The 16,271-nt window shown below is 33.3% G+C and overlaps 1 non-coding gene across 1 annotated transcript; it reads right to left on the minus strand.

Annotated features, from left to right (window-relative positions):
- Window positions 1–9,050: 9,050 nt before the first annotated feature.
- Window positions 9,051–9,157, minus strand: LOC122218786. Its single transcript, XR_006202115.1, has one exon. It is a non-coding gene; the product is annotated as a U6 spliceosomal RNA (small nuclear RNA).
- Between the last annotated feature and the right edge of the window lie 7,114 nt (window positions 9,158–16,271).

Here is a 16,271-nt window from a genome sequence, read left to right on the forward strand (position 1 = left end):
GTGACTGCTTTTTAATAAAAGTTATGAGTATGGTGCACTTGATGCATATTTAATTTTGCTTGCCAAATGGGTGATAAAAGGAGCGGGAAAAGAAAATACAGTAGCAGATACATTTCAGACAGGTTTTTCTGTGAGCTCTGCATCAAGTATAATCTCTGGGAATAAACCCAGGCATTGTAAATGGGCTGAGCAAGAGAAAAATGAAGCCACAGAAACTATTTCTTGCCAGATACTTGCTTCAGTGCAGATTTAATAAGACTTGGATCAGGTGTTGGAAATTCAGTACTTAGAGGGACTTTGTAGGTGATGTTTATGGGTTGTCCACAGTGTCTCAGTGGCAATTTATTAAAACTATCCTTTAATTTAACATTGTATCTCCCAACTCATAGATACTCCCTGTGTTCAACTATCTAAGCGGAGTCATGTTTAAAAGGAACTAATTTAAAATGCTTAGTTTTAGTGATCTAGATTGTTATTCTAATTTACTTATGTATTATGAATGAAAATTATACTGGCTTAGAGCTCAAATCCCTCACCTGCAAGATTTTAATTCACTAGGCCTAACCTATAAAATTGAACCTATTCCACTGTGGTAAATTCTTTAAATAAATATAAGTGATAAAAACAAACAGAGAACACATATTTTGGGTTAAATTTGTAGATTAAACTACCAGATCTTCCTATAAAAGATTATATTACATAATAATAAATGAGTATTTGGAGAATTGGGTGCCTTGGTGTTAACCATAATTATAACTTTATATTGGTAAGTCACCTTTATAGAAGTTTATGTTTATAGAAGTAAAAAAAAAAAGTTTATAGAAGTAAAGGTGTAGCCGTGCTTTTGTTTTTTATTCTAACTACACATTCAACCACAATAAGAATTTTAAAAAAGCAAACTCTTGCTTTTAAACAGATTTATTTGGAATTTGTCATGATAATGTCAAGAAACTGAAGGAACCAAAGTTTGAACAAGTTTATTCATGAGGAAAAACTGTAAAAGGAGAAAGTTTTGCTAGAATAAAAATGAACAGAAAAACTGATGAAACTATCAACAATACTTTTACTTTTTATCAGAAGTTGCACATCATAACTCAAATCTGTTTCTAAAGAGTTTATTCTGTTTCCCAATTTGAAAAATGCTTAATCAACACTTGTTTTTTCACCTCTTTTATGGAAAGTTTGACCAAGGGAGAAGGAATTGTGTTATTTTCCGCATGTATATCTCAATCTTTTCACACGTAAACTTCTATATTTTCCTTTTTTCTGGAAAATACTGTGACTCCCTTCATCAAAGTCAATCAAATTGAGTTTAATTTTTACTTACTTGAGAAAAGTGATGTTTAAATATTGATAATATCTCTAATAATAAGAAAACTAAGGAAATTATAAGATTCTGTGACCAAATAAACTTAAGGTATTCTAAAATAAATTTTTCCAAATAGATTACCATTATATGATAAATTACGCTTGCAAATGATGGCTAAGTATAAAAATATATAATCACCGTACTGAGATATAGGCAATATTAAGTAATAATTTCATAGTACATTATTGTTACTACTATTTATTTTCTGAGTTACTTATTCGCCCTAGTTTACAAGCTGATCTTAATGTTCAGAAATCCTTAGCTGTATCTCAGATGATGCAAATCAAACTACATTCCTTCCATTGCCAACATCCCCTAGGTTAGTTTATTCATTCTAAAGCAGTCAATCAACAATGCGATGAGCAAGAAATACAGCCGGGGATGTCTTATTTAAATGTGAAAAACTTTTTGGTGTAATTGGTGCAAATTCCTTGCAAACTTTCGAATCTACCATCTTGGGAAAGTTTATGGGAAAATAAAAATTTGTTATTTTCTGTTCTATAAAGTACATATTTGTTTAGGTAAAGGCAGAAGCTAGGTCACCTGTTATTTTGAAACGCTTTAAATCATTCTGTTTGCAAAGAAGGAAAAGTTCGAAAGATTTGCAATACAGTATTTAAAGTGACAGTCCATATAATACAAGGTGGAAAAGATTACTTGCCCAGAATTCCCAATCTAACTGCCAATATATCTACTATTTCTGGGATTTAATTACATCCCACTTTGATAAATTTTCATGGACACTAAAATATAGTAAAGCAATTTTGTGTGATTCTTTCTAATAAACCTGAGATGCATGTCATGCACAGTATGTATCTACTGATTGGAAGGATACTTACCTATTTCTCTGTAAGAATATCAAGAATTTGGCCAAAGCAATTTCCTGAGGAAGTTTATACTTAGAACCTGCAAAGATGTCATACAGAGAAAAGAAAAGAAGGGAGTCAATTTTGGCTGAGGTGGACTGGCCTAAAATGGCAAGGCAGCACTATCAAGGAGTAAGCAACCATTGGAAAGAGCTTGGACATCACTGCCCATAATCTAGTGACTGCATATAGAAATATGTACACCTCAAAGTAGAGTGTATGGTCTTTGCAAGTGTGAAGAAATAGAGCTCTTTTTACAGGGAGTCTGATTTACAACTCTTGATGTATCACAGGTAACAATTTGCATTGGGCTGGGTGATCTTTCTTTCTTTGTTGTTTTCTAGACTGTAAATGTGTTAAGAACAACATATTTTTAAAAACTTGCAAATAAGAGTAAAAATATAAATTCTTCAATTCAAAATTATAATTTAGCAGTATTCTTTAAAGAAAAATCTTTTTCTCAGATAGCAGTGTTAAACAGTATATCCATTTTTCCCATTATTTCCACCAAATGAAAAATGATCAAAACAATTCTCTTTATCCATTTCTTCAGTACAGAACTAGCACAGCACAGAACCAGCAGCTAAACACAAGTCTACTAAGGACACATTTTTTAAAAAAAAAGAACTTTTTAAATATGGTTTCAGAAACCATATTTCAAAGACAACTCATTAATAAAAACTTTGAGATAAATGTTGACAATGTGTCACTATAATCAGAATTTATACAATAAATAAAATATCATTATATATATCAATTTAATACTTAAAATTACAGGTAGTGATAACCTGTGTAAAATACAGATTTTTTATTTTAACCTATTTCTTCACATTTTTAAAAAATGTTTATTTATTTTTTGAGAGAGAGAGCACAAGCAGGGGAGGAGCAGAGAGAGAGAGAGAGAGAGAGAGAGAGAGAGAGAGAATCCCAAGCAGGCTCCACCACTGTCATCGAGGAGCCAGTGTTGAGGTCTGATCTCATAAACAGTGAGATCATGACCTGAGCTGAAATCAAGATTCAGACGTTTAACCAACTGAGCCACCCAGACGCCCCGCATTTCTTCACATTTTATTTTATTTATTTTTTTTTTTTATTTATTTTTGGGACAGAGAGAGACAGAGCATGAACGGGGGAGGGGCAGAGAGAGAGGGAGACACAGAATCGGAAACAGGCTCCAGGCTCCGAGCCATCGGCCCAGAGCCTGACGCGGGGCTCGAACTCACGGACCGCGAGATCGTGACCTGGCTGAAGTCGGAGGCTTAACCGACTGCGCCACCCAGGCGCCCCTCTTCACATTTTAAATAAAATAACAATAATGCCTCTTTTCAGGATTATGGTGCCATATTACAGAAAAAATAGGCAAAGTGTCTAGGAACATATTTGATATAGAATACACATAAATAAGTGATAGGTGATTTCACCCAGACCAACACAGTGATGAAGACATTCTGAGTTTCAGTAAATATGTTTAAACTATCAAACATAAATCATGTAGGTGAATTCTTTTAAATTTGGTACCTCTGATTTGGCAATATAAGTTACATCTTCTACAGATTGCAGACAATTTCATACTGTTTTCTTTATTTCCTATTAAAATGAGGGAAGCTAACTAGCTCTCTCTTAGTGTACTGCAAATCGACTTACTGATTTCAAACAGGTATCATTTCAATAAATGTTCAGATCAACAAAAACCAGGGTATAATCTGTTTCCTAGTCTGGATGCATTGTATATATACATATCTAAATTTTTATATAGATATAAATACACACACTTTCTTGATGTATATATTTTTACTCTTACCTCAAACCCCTCTCTCTCTCTAACATAGTACCCCTCAGGTTTTTTGTTTATCTGTTCCCATTTCCTACCAACTTTACCTGGAACTATTAATATAATTGTTCTTATTATCAGATCACAGAATATTTAGAACCTAAAAGACAATATTGGAGATAAGAAATAACCTTTCAAAAAATTAAATGCAGTCTGAGTATCTTGTGTATTATATATTTTATTAAGGTCATCTAGAGCATAATTGAATAAGTCAGAAATGCAGCATTATCAAATTATTCACAAGGGTTATCTAACTCATTAGAAATAATTGAAAATATCTTTAAAAGGTTGAAGATACGGCTGATGGAAGTTGGTGTGAGCAAAAAGAATACAACTACTTAATCAAAAAACTGGAGACTTTAAAGTTGCCTTTTGGTCTTGCAGTGATTTCTTGGATAAGACATGGACATCACTGTCAACAACTATATCAAATAGAGAATTTCTGCACAGCAAAGGAAACAATCAATAAATTGAAAAGGCAAATCTACACATTTGGGAATAGCAAAAAAGCAAAGGACTTGAGTAAATATTTCTCCTAGTTAATACAAACATATGCACATAAGCATCACTGGTGAATTCTACTTAATATGCTACCTATTTTTCCATAAAAGAATGCTTGAAACAGACTCTTCATGATTTTACAATTTTCTTAATGTAGCTCATAATTCTTTTAAAATGTATAAGGACATTTAACCCAACATACTATTCAATTTAACCTAAGCATTTATTGTTTTCTTTGAACCTAAATGATCCTAATAATAGCATAGTTGACAAATAGCAATACATATATAATATACATATATGTTTAGTATAAAATGATAAACACATCTTAATTAATTAATATACTAGATACAACAGATATAAACACTTTATACATCCTAGTCATACAGATTGGAAAAATGTATTAGAATACAAAAAATTAAAAAAATATATATTTTATTTTCACTTTGACCTTCTTAATTTGTGATTTCTCTCTCTCTCTCTCTCTCTCTCTCTCTCTCTCTCTCTCTTAAATAGTCTTTCTTTTGAGGAAGATGAAACTCTCTTCATCCCATGGATGGATACAATTATATAACACCTACATCAGTGTAAATAACCTAGAAATCGACTGAAGCCTTGCAGAACAGACTCTCCACAGCTAAATACAGAGAAGTCCACATCTAAGAGGCCAGGAAAGGCAGAGATGTGATCTAGAGCCAAATGAACTGTGGGGCTATCCACCAGAGGAGAGGAGAAAGCCAGACCCTATACCAGGCAACTCAGGCATGGGAGTTCCACACAGGGAAGATAATTCCCATAATATTTGGCTTTGAAAACCACAGGCGTCTAACAATCAGTGGGGCCTGACACCTGTCACTTTAAAAACTAGTGGACTCAGCTCTGGGAGTGCCTAAGAGTGATAGGAAACTGAGTTTCCACACTTAAAGAGACAACACAGCAAACAGACTCATGGAGATACAGCAAGATGCAGAAATTTGAAAAACACTGAGGGTATATGGGAAGGAGATTTATTTACTAATCTCAGAGCATGTGCTGAAGGGGCGGGGGTCTTTGGGGGACTTGAAAGGACAAAAGAACTAAAAGGCAGCATTTCCCTCCCTTGCAACCCAGCCTAGATACACAGACACCTGTTGGAACCAGTGTACAGCCAACAATTGTTACATACTTGCTAACAGCCAGCTCTTCCCCCATTCCTCTGCAGACACCCCTGCTCCAACCCTGCCTGGCAGCAGCTTTCTTGGGCAGCTGCAGCAGACCAGTGTGGACCTTGCTGGCACTGTATGCCCTTTTCCCACATTCTACTGTGGATCTGCCCCCTCCATTACAACCCCTCCAATATGCTCTTGGCCAGAGCAGTCCCACAAGACTGTCAGCCCCAACAGGGGCCAGCACCACTCCGCCCCAGAGAGAACAGAAGATAATCACAAACACCAGTCTAAGTGCAGTCCCAACAGTGGGGGCAGACATTAGGTCTGACTACGGGCCCCCACCCACCAATGAAAGCATTCAGGAGACAACACAGGGAGAGTGCCCTGAAGTTTGGTGCCACCACATCTCTGGCAAATACTTGGTCTTACTCAATTCAAGCCCAAGGCAGCCTCAGACTGGCCCATTGACAACACACGGACCAAACTATGACCAAAGCAGGCAAAGAGAGCCGCTAAAGACAACTGGACTGAAAGCAAACACTGTTCAGCCATAGTAAAGCACATGCAACACACACAGGAGACACTCCTGAAGCCAGGTTCTGGTGAACAGGGAACTTTGCACTGTAGGGCACTCCAGGACCTCTTCTTCACAAGGCCACTACTTGTAAGAGCAGAAGACATGGCTGATTTACCTAACACACAGAGACAGACAGAGTTAGACAAAATGAAGAGATGGTAAAAAAACAAATCGGAGACCAAAAACTCAATAACTGAAATTAGAAATAAATAAACTAGATGGAATAAATAGCCTACTAGAGTAATCAGAACTGATCAATGACCCAGAGGACAGAGTATTGGAAAGCAATAAATATGAACAAGAGAGATGGAGGAGAAAAAAATTATATATAATATATATTATATATATATATATATAAAATATACATTATATATAATATACATTATATATATAATATACATTATATATATATATGAAAATAGACTAAGAGAACTCAGTGACACCATCAAGGCAATAACATTTGCATTATAAAGGATCCCAGAAGGAGAAGAGAAAAAAAGGAGGGCAGAAAATGTGTTTCAATATATAATAGCTGAAAACTTCCTGAATCTGGGAAAGGAAACAGAAATCTAGACCCAGGAGGCACAGAGAGTCCCCAACAAAATCAGCCCAAGGAAGTCTGCACCAAGACACATACTAATTAAAGTGAAAAAAGTACTGATAAAGAGAGAATTTTAAAAACAGCAAGAGAAAACAAAACAGTTACATTTAAAGGAAACCCCATAAGGCTATTAGCTTATTTTTCAGCAGAAACTTTGCAGGCCGGAAGGGAGTAACATGCTGTATGCAAAGTGCTGAAAGAAAAAAAAAACTCTGCAGCCAAGAATACTCTATACAGCAAAGCTATAGTTCAGAATATGTGAAATAAAGAATTTTCCAGACAAATAAACGTTAAATAAATTAATGACCACCTAACCAGTCCTACAGGAAACGTTAAAGGGTACTCTTTGAGTGGAAAGGAAAGACCATAACTAGGAGTAAGAAAATTAGGAAGAACAAAAGCAAAAAAATTAACTACATTTATAAAAATCAGTCAAGGGATTCACAAAATAAAATAAAGTGTAACATCACATACTTAAAACATGGGGGGGTGGTGAATAAAGAATGTATTCAAACTTAAGTGAGCATCAACTTAATATAGACTGTGCTATGCACATGTTACATATAAACCTAAAAGTAACCACAAATCAAAAACCATTAATAAATATGCAAAAAATAAAGAGAAAGGAATCCAAATATATATGGATATGCAAAAAATAAAGAGAAAGGAATATGCAAAAAATATGCAAAAAATAAAGAGAAAGGAATCCAAATATATAACTAAAGAAGCCAACTTATCATTAGAGAAGAGAGTAACAGAAGAAAGGAGCTGAGGAAAACTACAAAACCAACCATGAAACAAGTAACAAAATGGCAATAAATGCATACCTCTCAATAATTACTTTGAATGTAGGTGTACTAAATGCTCCAATCAAGAAAAAAACAGGGTAGGGGTTTCTGGGTGACCTAGTTGCTTAAGTGTCTGACTCTTGGTTTCAGCTCAGGTCATTATCTCACAGTTCATGAGAATGAGTCCTGTGTCTGGCTCCACACTGACAGCACAGAGTCTGCTTGGGAGTCTCTCTCTTCTCACTCTCTGCTCCTTCTCTTCTCTCTCTCCCCCCTTCCCACCAAATAAATAAAACTTTTAAAAAAGAAACAAGGTGAAGGATTGTTTAAAAAAGCAAGATCTATCTATATGCTGTCTATAAGACCTAAAGACACATGCAGATTGAAAATGACATCATGGAAAGGCACTTATTCAAATAGAAGTAAAAAAAAGTCAGGGAAGCAATACTTATATTAGACAAAATAGACTTTAAAACAAAGACTGTAACAAGAGGTGACAGACACTATATAATAAAAGGAAAACTCCAACAAGAAGATTTAACAATTAGAAATACTTAGGCACCCAACATGCAATCACCCAAATGAAGCAGCTAACAACAAACATAAAGGAAGTAAGTCATAGCAATACAATAATAGTAGGAGACTTTAACATCCTACTTACATCAATGGATAGATCATCCAAACAAAAACTCAACAAGGAAACAGTGGCTTTGAATGACACATTAGACCAGATGGATCTAACGGATATATTCAGAACATTCCATCCTAAAACAGCAGAATGCACATTCTTTTCAAGTGCACATGGAACATTCCCCTGAACACATTGCAAATTACACCACAAAACAAGTCTCAAAAAATTCAAAAAGTTGGTCATACCATGAATCTTTTCTGACCACAATACTATGAAACTAGAAATCAACCACAAGAAAAAATCTGGAAAGAACACAAATACGTGGAGGTTAAATAACATGCTACCAAGCAATGAATGGGTCAATCAAGGAAGGAAAGAGGAAATAAAAAACGCAGTGAGCCAAATGAAAATGAAAACACCACAGTCCAAAATCTTTGGGATGAAGGAAAAGTGGTCTTAGGGAAGTACATAGTAATAAAAGAGTACCTCAAAAAGCAAGAAAAATGTCCATATTACCCAAAGCAATCTACAGCTTTAATGCAATTTTTGTCAAAATACCAACAGCATTTTTCACAGATTTATCCATTCTTCCCAAATTATTTATTTATTCATTCAATCATTCATGTGACTATGAATTCAGTCGTATCTATGTGAATATATATATATGTATATATATATATATATATACATATATATATATTCATGTATACATATTATCTATATTTGTGCATAAATATTTTTAATATGGACTGCTTCACAATTTTTGGTGTCATCCTTGTACAGGGGCTGTACTAGTCTTGTCTGTCTCTTTCCAATTTTAGTATATGTGCTGCCAAAGTGAGGACTTATTTTATATTTTGAGTTATAATCTAGTACTACCTAATTTAATTACTCAGATTGTTTCAGCATTGGCCTGAGGGAGCTTTTTTATTGGTTCATGTATCCCTTTGTTATTTTTCACCAAACTGGAACAAATAATTTTACAATTTGTATAGAACCACAAAAGACCCCAAATAGCCAAAGAAATCTTGAGAAAGAAGTGTTTATAGACTGTAAATTCATCAAAGAAAAGAAAGACAAGACTAGGGCTAATCAGACTCTGAATCTAAGACTGATTTGTTCTCCACACCTTATTGTACACTGAGAAAATTTTCAGACTTACATTGTCTTATCTTTTGTAAAGAATTTTGAAATAGTAATATCTGTTGTAATTAAAAAAGAAATGAATTCAGTGAACCTGAGAAAAGATAGCATTATATATTTTTTTCTTTAGACACTCCAAATAACCTGAGTTAGAATTCTCAAAACTATTAAGCTAAGTACCACATTAATGAAAGTCATACTTAGTATGTTCCCAGAAAACATGTGGCAAACACTTGTTTGTCAATGATACTGTACTTTGTACTGGACATTTAGTTTTAATTCTAGGAGTGTACTGCTTTGAAATAACCACGTTGCAAAAATGACAAAGACAAATGAGTTTAATTCTACTAATTCAAATAAGATTTCTCAAAGGAAAGTAGAAAAATAATAAAAGTATTTTAACATTTTATTTAGAATCTTAGATATTTAATTCAGAATAGGCCAGGTAAGGTCAATTAAGGCCCACATGAGCCTATGTGAATACACATAAAATTAAATTTCAAAAAATTATTATAAGAAAAAATTAATTCAGATTGATATATGAAGATAAAACTAAAAAAATTCACATCATATTCAAGACTTAAAGATTTTTAAAACAATTTAAAGTAGAAATTAGAAATAAATGGGTAAGCTAAAAAGAATAATTAACAACTGTTATGTTAATAAAACAGTATTTTATTAATTGCTTTAAAATCTGATTTTAGGGCTAAAACGTGTGATATATTCATGAGGCTTCTTGAGTGTTGTGTGATTAAGTCACAACTCAAATTACTACTTCAGACTATTTACAAAATTGACCTTGAAAGTGATACGTCCTCAATTTTGTTATGGTCATTTCCTTTGTTCTTTTTTTTACAGAGAATTTTTACTTTTGAATAAAGGCAGGTGCCTAACGTTTTCTTTCTTTAGTAATAGATTTGCATACTGGTGCCTTGCTTAAAAGTAAGGTATTCATCGATGAGATCTAGACCCATAATTTATCATCTAAAGAATTTACATGAATGGGTTAAGAATATCTTCTAGTTCTACTTTTTAAAGAGTGCTGTGATGTACTTTTTGCTAATTTTGAATGTGCTTTGGCAGGAATACTTCAAAATTTTTTTGAATAAATTCCCAAGGGATTTCTTAAATATAAATATTCCCAATATGTATACATAATGTATCCTTAGGAATAATTGATTATAATGGATCTTTCAATAAACAGTCCAAACAATTTCATACACAGATACACACACACACACACACACACACACACACACACACACACACCTAGGAATGTTGAATTAGAAGATTAAAGCACCAGTATTATTATTTCTAGGATTTATTCAGAGACATTTAGAGTGACCTTTAAATTCCGTGGATTTCTAAATTGTATTATTCTTAATTGTTCTTACCTTTTTGTTCTTTCTTATAAATGAAAGCATCACTTTGTTTTGTTAAAAGGGTTGATCTCATGTTAAGTGTTCTTACCACAATAATAATATGAAAAATACAGCCATTCATTTTATGAAATATTATATGGCAATTTAAAATAGTGGAACAAATACACATTTATTCACCTTAAAAAACTCTGAAATCTCATAATCTACATAAAAACTCATAGATTTTATTATATATATATATATATATATATATATTATAAAATATAATTTTTAATTTAAAGAATAACAAAAGTAGAGTTCATGTGAATGAGAGTCATTGTCTGTGTCCACTACCAGTCCCTTAATTGTCTCTATTTCATAACCTGCTTCACTCAAAATAAATTTTCAATTGTCAATCAGAATGATTAGTCTACAATATAAATGTCATTACGATGCACCCATGCTTGAAGTTATTTCTACTTATAATTAATTTTAAACTTGGTTGGAATGCCCTTGCTTAAATAGCTTCAGCTTCTACCACATCATGCTATTTGTACCCACATGAAGTTTTACTGTCTTGGATAAATTTTCTACCTTTTGCTTTGTGGAGTTTTTGAACATATACTATGCTCTCAATATGAGCCAGTTTTGTGAGACACTTTGCCTTTCACCACAATTACATTGGATAAAACCTTCCTGAACCTATGATTTACATTGTGCCCCGTATGCTCTATCACAACTAATACTTCTTTTATGATAAATTTGAAACCCTTAATTGAGTTGCATATTTAATTGTCTTTTTCTTCTGCTAGATTGTAGACTCCTTAATGGTTAGTACTGCCATTTTCTTGTTCAGCAATTTATTACTGGTACATGTCAGAATATATTAAATATATATTACTGAACACCTAAATTGTGGTAGATTTCTTATATGCTAATGAAAGGAAGAGAGAAAAAAACACACAAAATATATAAACGTGATAAAGATCCAAAGATATGACAAAGATAGTGATGTACTATGATGTAAATATTACAAATACTAAGATAACAATAAGATAGAGAATAGTTTAGGGGCACCTGGGTGGCTCAGTCAGTTAAGCGTCGACTTCGGCTCAGGTCATGATCTCGCAGTTTGCTAGTTCAGGCCCCGCGTTGGGCTCTGTGCTGAGCTCAGAGCTTGGATTCCGCCTCAGATTCTGTGACTCCATCTCTCTCTGTTCCTCCCCCGCTCACAGTCTCTCTCTCCCTCTCTCTCTCTCTCTCTCTCTCTCAAAAATAAATAAGGAATAAAAAAATAAATTAAAAAAAAGAGAATATTTGGATTGGGAGGGATGGAATCTCTGAAGACATGATAGCTGAACTATCTGTGAATACTAATACTAAGAAGAAGAACTATATAAGGATTAGAATACACAGTAAATAAATAAAAAGCCCTGAGAAACCATGCTCAAAACTCACGTATATTAAGAGAACAAACAAAACAAACAAACAAACAAAAACAAGCAAATGAACCAAAAGTCAGGATACTGCATCAGGTCCTTGTGAGATAAGGGAAAGTGACTGGGGATAAGGCCAGGGAGTTGGGAAGAAGTTAGCTTGTAAAACATTCTATAGGCCATGGTGGAAATTTAGATTTGTTTTTGCTTGAAATGGAAACCATCAAACGTTAATAAGCAAGACTTTCCTATGATAATGTTTATTATATAAATGAAAGATCTTATAACTGCTATGTCAAAAATAAAATGTACAGTCTGTTTTTATATAAACGCACACACACACACACATATACATGTATATGTGTATGTATATGTATATGTATATGTATATGTATATGTATATACATGCACTCTGTTCAAAAGATGATGGTGGCTTAAAATAAGTTGTAAAATGAAGACAGCAAATGTGATTAAAATTGGAAAAAATATTTTTGAGGTTGAACCAAAAGAAATTGCTTATAGTTTGGCTTCAAGTATGGGGAAAGAGATAAATAAATAGTATCTTCTATTTTGTTGTTAAAATTTTCAGTGAACTAAATGACTGTTTTTATTACTTATGCACTAGAGAAGGAGCAGATTACAGCAGAAACTGAGAGGTACATTTTGTCTGAATTACATTTGAGATGCCAGTTAGTCTTCAAAACGAAGATGCTAAACAGATAGTTTCATGTGTGTGTGGAGCCCAGGGCTAGATCAGAGATGAAGATTTAGACTTGAGACCCATTAAGATACATATGGCAGCAGATTTATGAGATTTTTCTGATTGCCTAAAGTAAAAAAAAATGATTAGCTAGAACCTTTAACACTGAATCCTGTGTAGTTTTCCACTTTCTAACTATAGCAGAAGAAAGAGACTAAGAAAAGACAGGGAAGCAATTAAATTTTCATGGAAACTTAGAACAACCAAAAAAAAGGCTTTCAATTATATAAGAAATATACACCAAGCTAAATATTATTGAGAGTTCAGACAATTTTAAGGAAGATAAATGAATACTGCATTTGCCAAGGTTGAGGTCTTAGTGAATCTGAGAATTATTTTTGTGGGTCATGAGAATGAGTGACCAAATGGAATAAAACAAAGAGGAAATAAGGGAGATGTCATGTATCAATTACTCTTTGGTGGGGGGTGTTGTATGAACAAATAGGGAAATGTAAAAGATAGTAAAAAAGGACACTAGAAATTAATCTGTTTAAAGCAAAACAAGTGATATCTGCATACTAATTGAAATGATCCAGCAGAAGCAAAAGCAGTAACAGTAAAAAACAGAATAATTATAATAGTAAATGTTCTTGAGTAGGCTCAATGGTGTGAGATCCAGACATCAAGAAGACTGGCTATTTACAGTAGTCTGGATAATTCTTAGATAGTAAGAGAAGAAAAGATACAATAATCACTAATGGATTTAATAAACATTTAGTGAGTATTCCACTAAATATTTACTAATAACTCAAAGTTGTCAACAAATCCCCATCTCTCCCTCCTTTGCAGAAACACTAAATTTGAAACATACATATGACCAAAATGGTGGAAAGTCAGAAATTACTCTTTGATGATATTTTCAATGAATAAGTTTGGTAGAGAGGTAAATAAGAGAGGTAACAGTTTGTAAAGTAAATAGCAATACCTAAGAAAGTAACCAGTGGCTTTGAGGAAGGTATGAGGACGAACGGTTTGGAAGTAGAAATGAAGAGTAAGTCTGTCTATAGCATATACATACATATATATATATATATATATATATATATATATATATATATATAGTGTGTGTGTGTGTGTGTGTGTGTGTGTTTGTGTGTGTGTGTGTGTGTGTGTGTGTATCAAAAGAGAGAGAGAAAGGGTTTATAAGTCAAAAAAACTCATCAGATTAACACAGCTCTCAGAAAAATAGTAAAAATGGGTTGTGTCATTGGAGAGAAATAATCTCTCAATATGGAAAGGAAATAAAGGGAATGTTTCCAGAAATCTGAGGACATACAAATGTTTACTTGTGACTGATTTGAGATTCTAGTAGGCATGACAGAGAGCCTGAAGTCAGAAGGAAGAACCGAAAGGTGAAAGGAGAATCTAGATGTGACACTAGATGGGATTATCCTCATGGGATATGGTCTCCCAGTACTGTGAGGTCATAGGGATGGAGCCAAAGCTTTGAATGAAGAAGCTAAGCAGTGCTTCTGTCTTATTCTTCTTGAGGTATGAAGTTGTGACTCAGCTGGAGCCAAGGGTCCTACACAGATCTCAGGACTCACTAGCAATGAGGTGGAATTAAGCCCCTTTGCTTCCTAGAAAAATATTACCAAAAACATAGTGATACCACTTCCATCTGTGAGAAGATACAATATATAATCTGAGATCTTAATTTTAATTAACTATCGTAGAGAATTTTTAATTAGCATCTAAATTATGAGAGATTCTTAGCAAACGTTTAAAGACTTCTAGTCCTAGACAATACAGGGACAAGTCTCGGTATAGAATAGTCCATTTAGGCCTGAGATTCAGTGAGTAAATAAATGGTAGAGAAAGTATAATACAAAAGGGTAGAACTTTAAACATGAAGACAATAGACATAAAACAGTCTGGAAATTTCAGTTAAAGGGAAACACTCAAAATACGACAGTGGGCTAAAATAGTATCATCACTACAGCATTATTACAATGGTTTAGGTTTCTAGAGATAATATTTAGTCATCAAGGCAAGGAATAAGTTTCATTAGCATAGTAAGTTAAAAATCTTTACCCTTAAAACTATTCATTTCATACAGGCTCATGTTCAAATTTGTTTAAAATTTTCCTGGGTGCCTCATGAGCTAAAGCCTCAGTTTTCTGGAAATCACAGCTAGCCTGGTAAACAATATCCAAACATCTCTAGGTAATTTCACTCTCAGTTAAGGAACATCTTCTATAGAAATCAGTAAGAGAGCAGATATTTACCAAATTTTATTTTCAGTATGAGTTTTTACTTTACTTGATCATTTTCCTTTAATTAATTTCTTGTTTCCACACCCCTCTTGACTAATTAGAAGGAGAATCTTGGTTGATGCTTTGAACAGCTGTTACTGTAAATACAAATTCAACTGAGTTTTTTAGGAGACAGATAATATGAAAAGCAAATAGATTTTTGGAACTTAATGTTGTAAAATACAAGAGTAATGAAATTTATTAATAATAAATCAAATGTTTACCTCATAACCTGTGAACCTGAAACAAATGAGTTTCTACTTAGCTCTTTTGTTTATTAGGGTGAGATCAGACATTTTCATTTTAAGATTACATAGAAACCTTAAAGTGTTCCACAGCACATTGGTCTATACATCTTTAAAAAGTGTTGTGCCGAGCAGATTTATGATTTACAAAACAGGGATATGATTAGTAAAACAACTAATGTTTTTATCTCATAACCTCTCAAATCCTTTATCGAGTAATGTGCTGTTTGATCACAGGATCTATTTTTCAGGACATTTCTCTTAGATTGATATTCCATGGAATATACTTTGAAGCATATTGTTATATTTATTTAGTTAGTAAACCACTCTGAAAAATTAAACAAGAAATAATGAAACAGAAAAATCTCTTCTCTTATTCTTCAACAAAAATGACAGAGAAAATGCCAAAAAATTTTAAAATAATATATCTATCCCCACGCTACAATTATGGAAGGTCAAAAACTGCAAATTATATCATATGATGAAGAAACTATCTTTTGCTTTATACTTAAATTTTATCTCCTTAATCTCATTTATTTTTTCTGCTCTATCACTTTGGCCACCTTCTTTATAATGAAATTATCTATAATTGAAGTGATTACTACTTCCTTAAACACAATGAAATGCAGCTGGAGGGGACTAAAGGAATGAATAATTAATACTGAAAATATAAGTAAATGACACCATTACAACTAAAAGGTCTCTCACCTGAATTTTAATATTAGACAACACTTACTTCTTGTGTGTTTTCCCCAGCTT

This window comes from Panthera leo, chromosome B1 (genome assembly GCF_018350215.1).
Source record: "Panthera leo isolate Ple1 chromosome B1, P.leo_Ple1_pat1.1, whole genome shotgun sequence".
Taxonomy (NCBI): Eukaryota; Metazoa; Chordata; class Mammalia; order Carnivora; family Felidae; genus Panthera; species Panthera leo.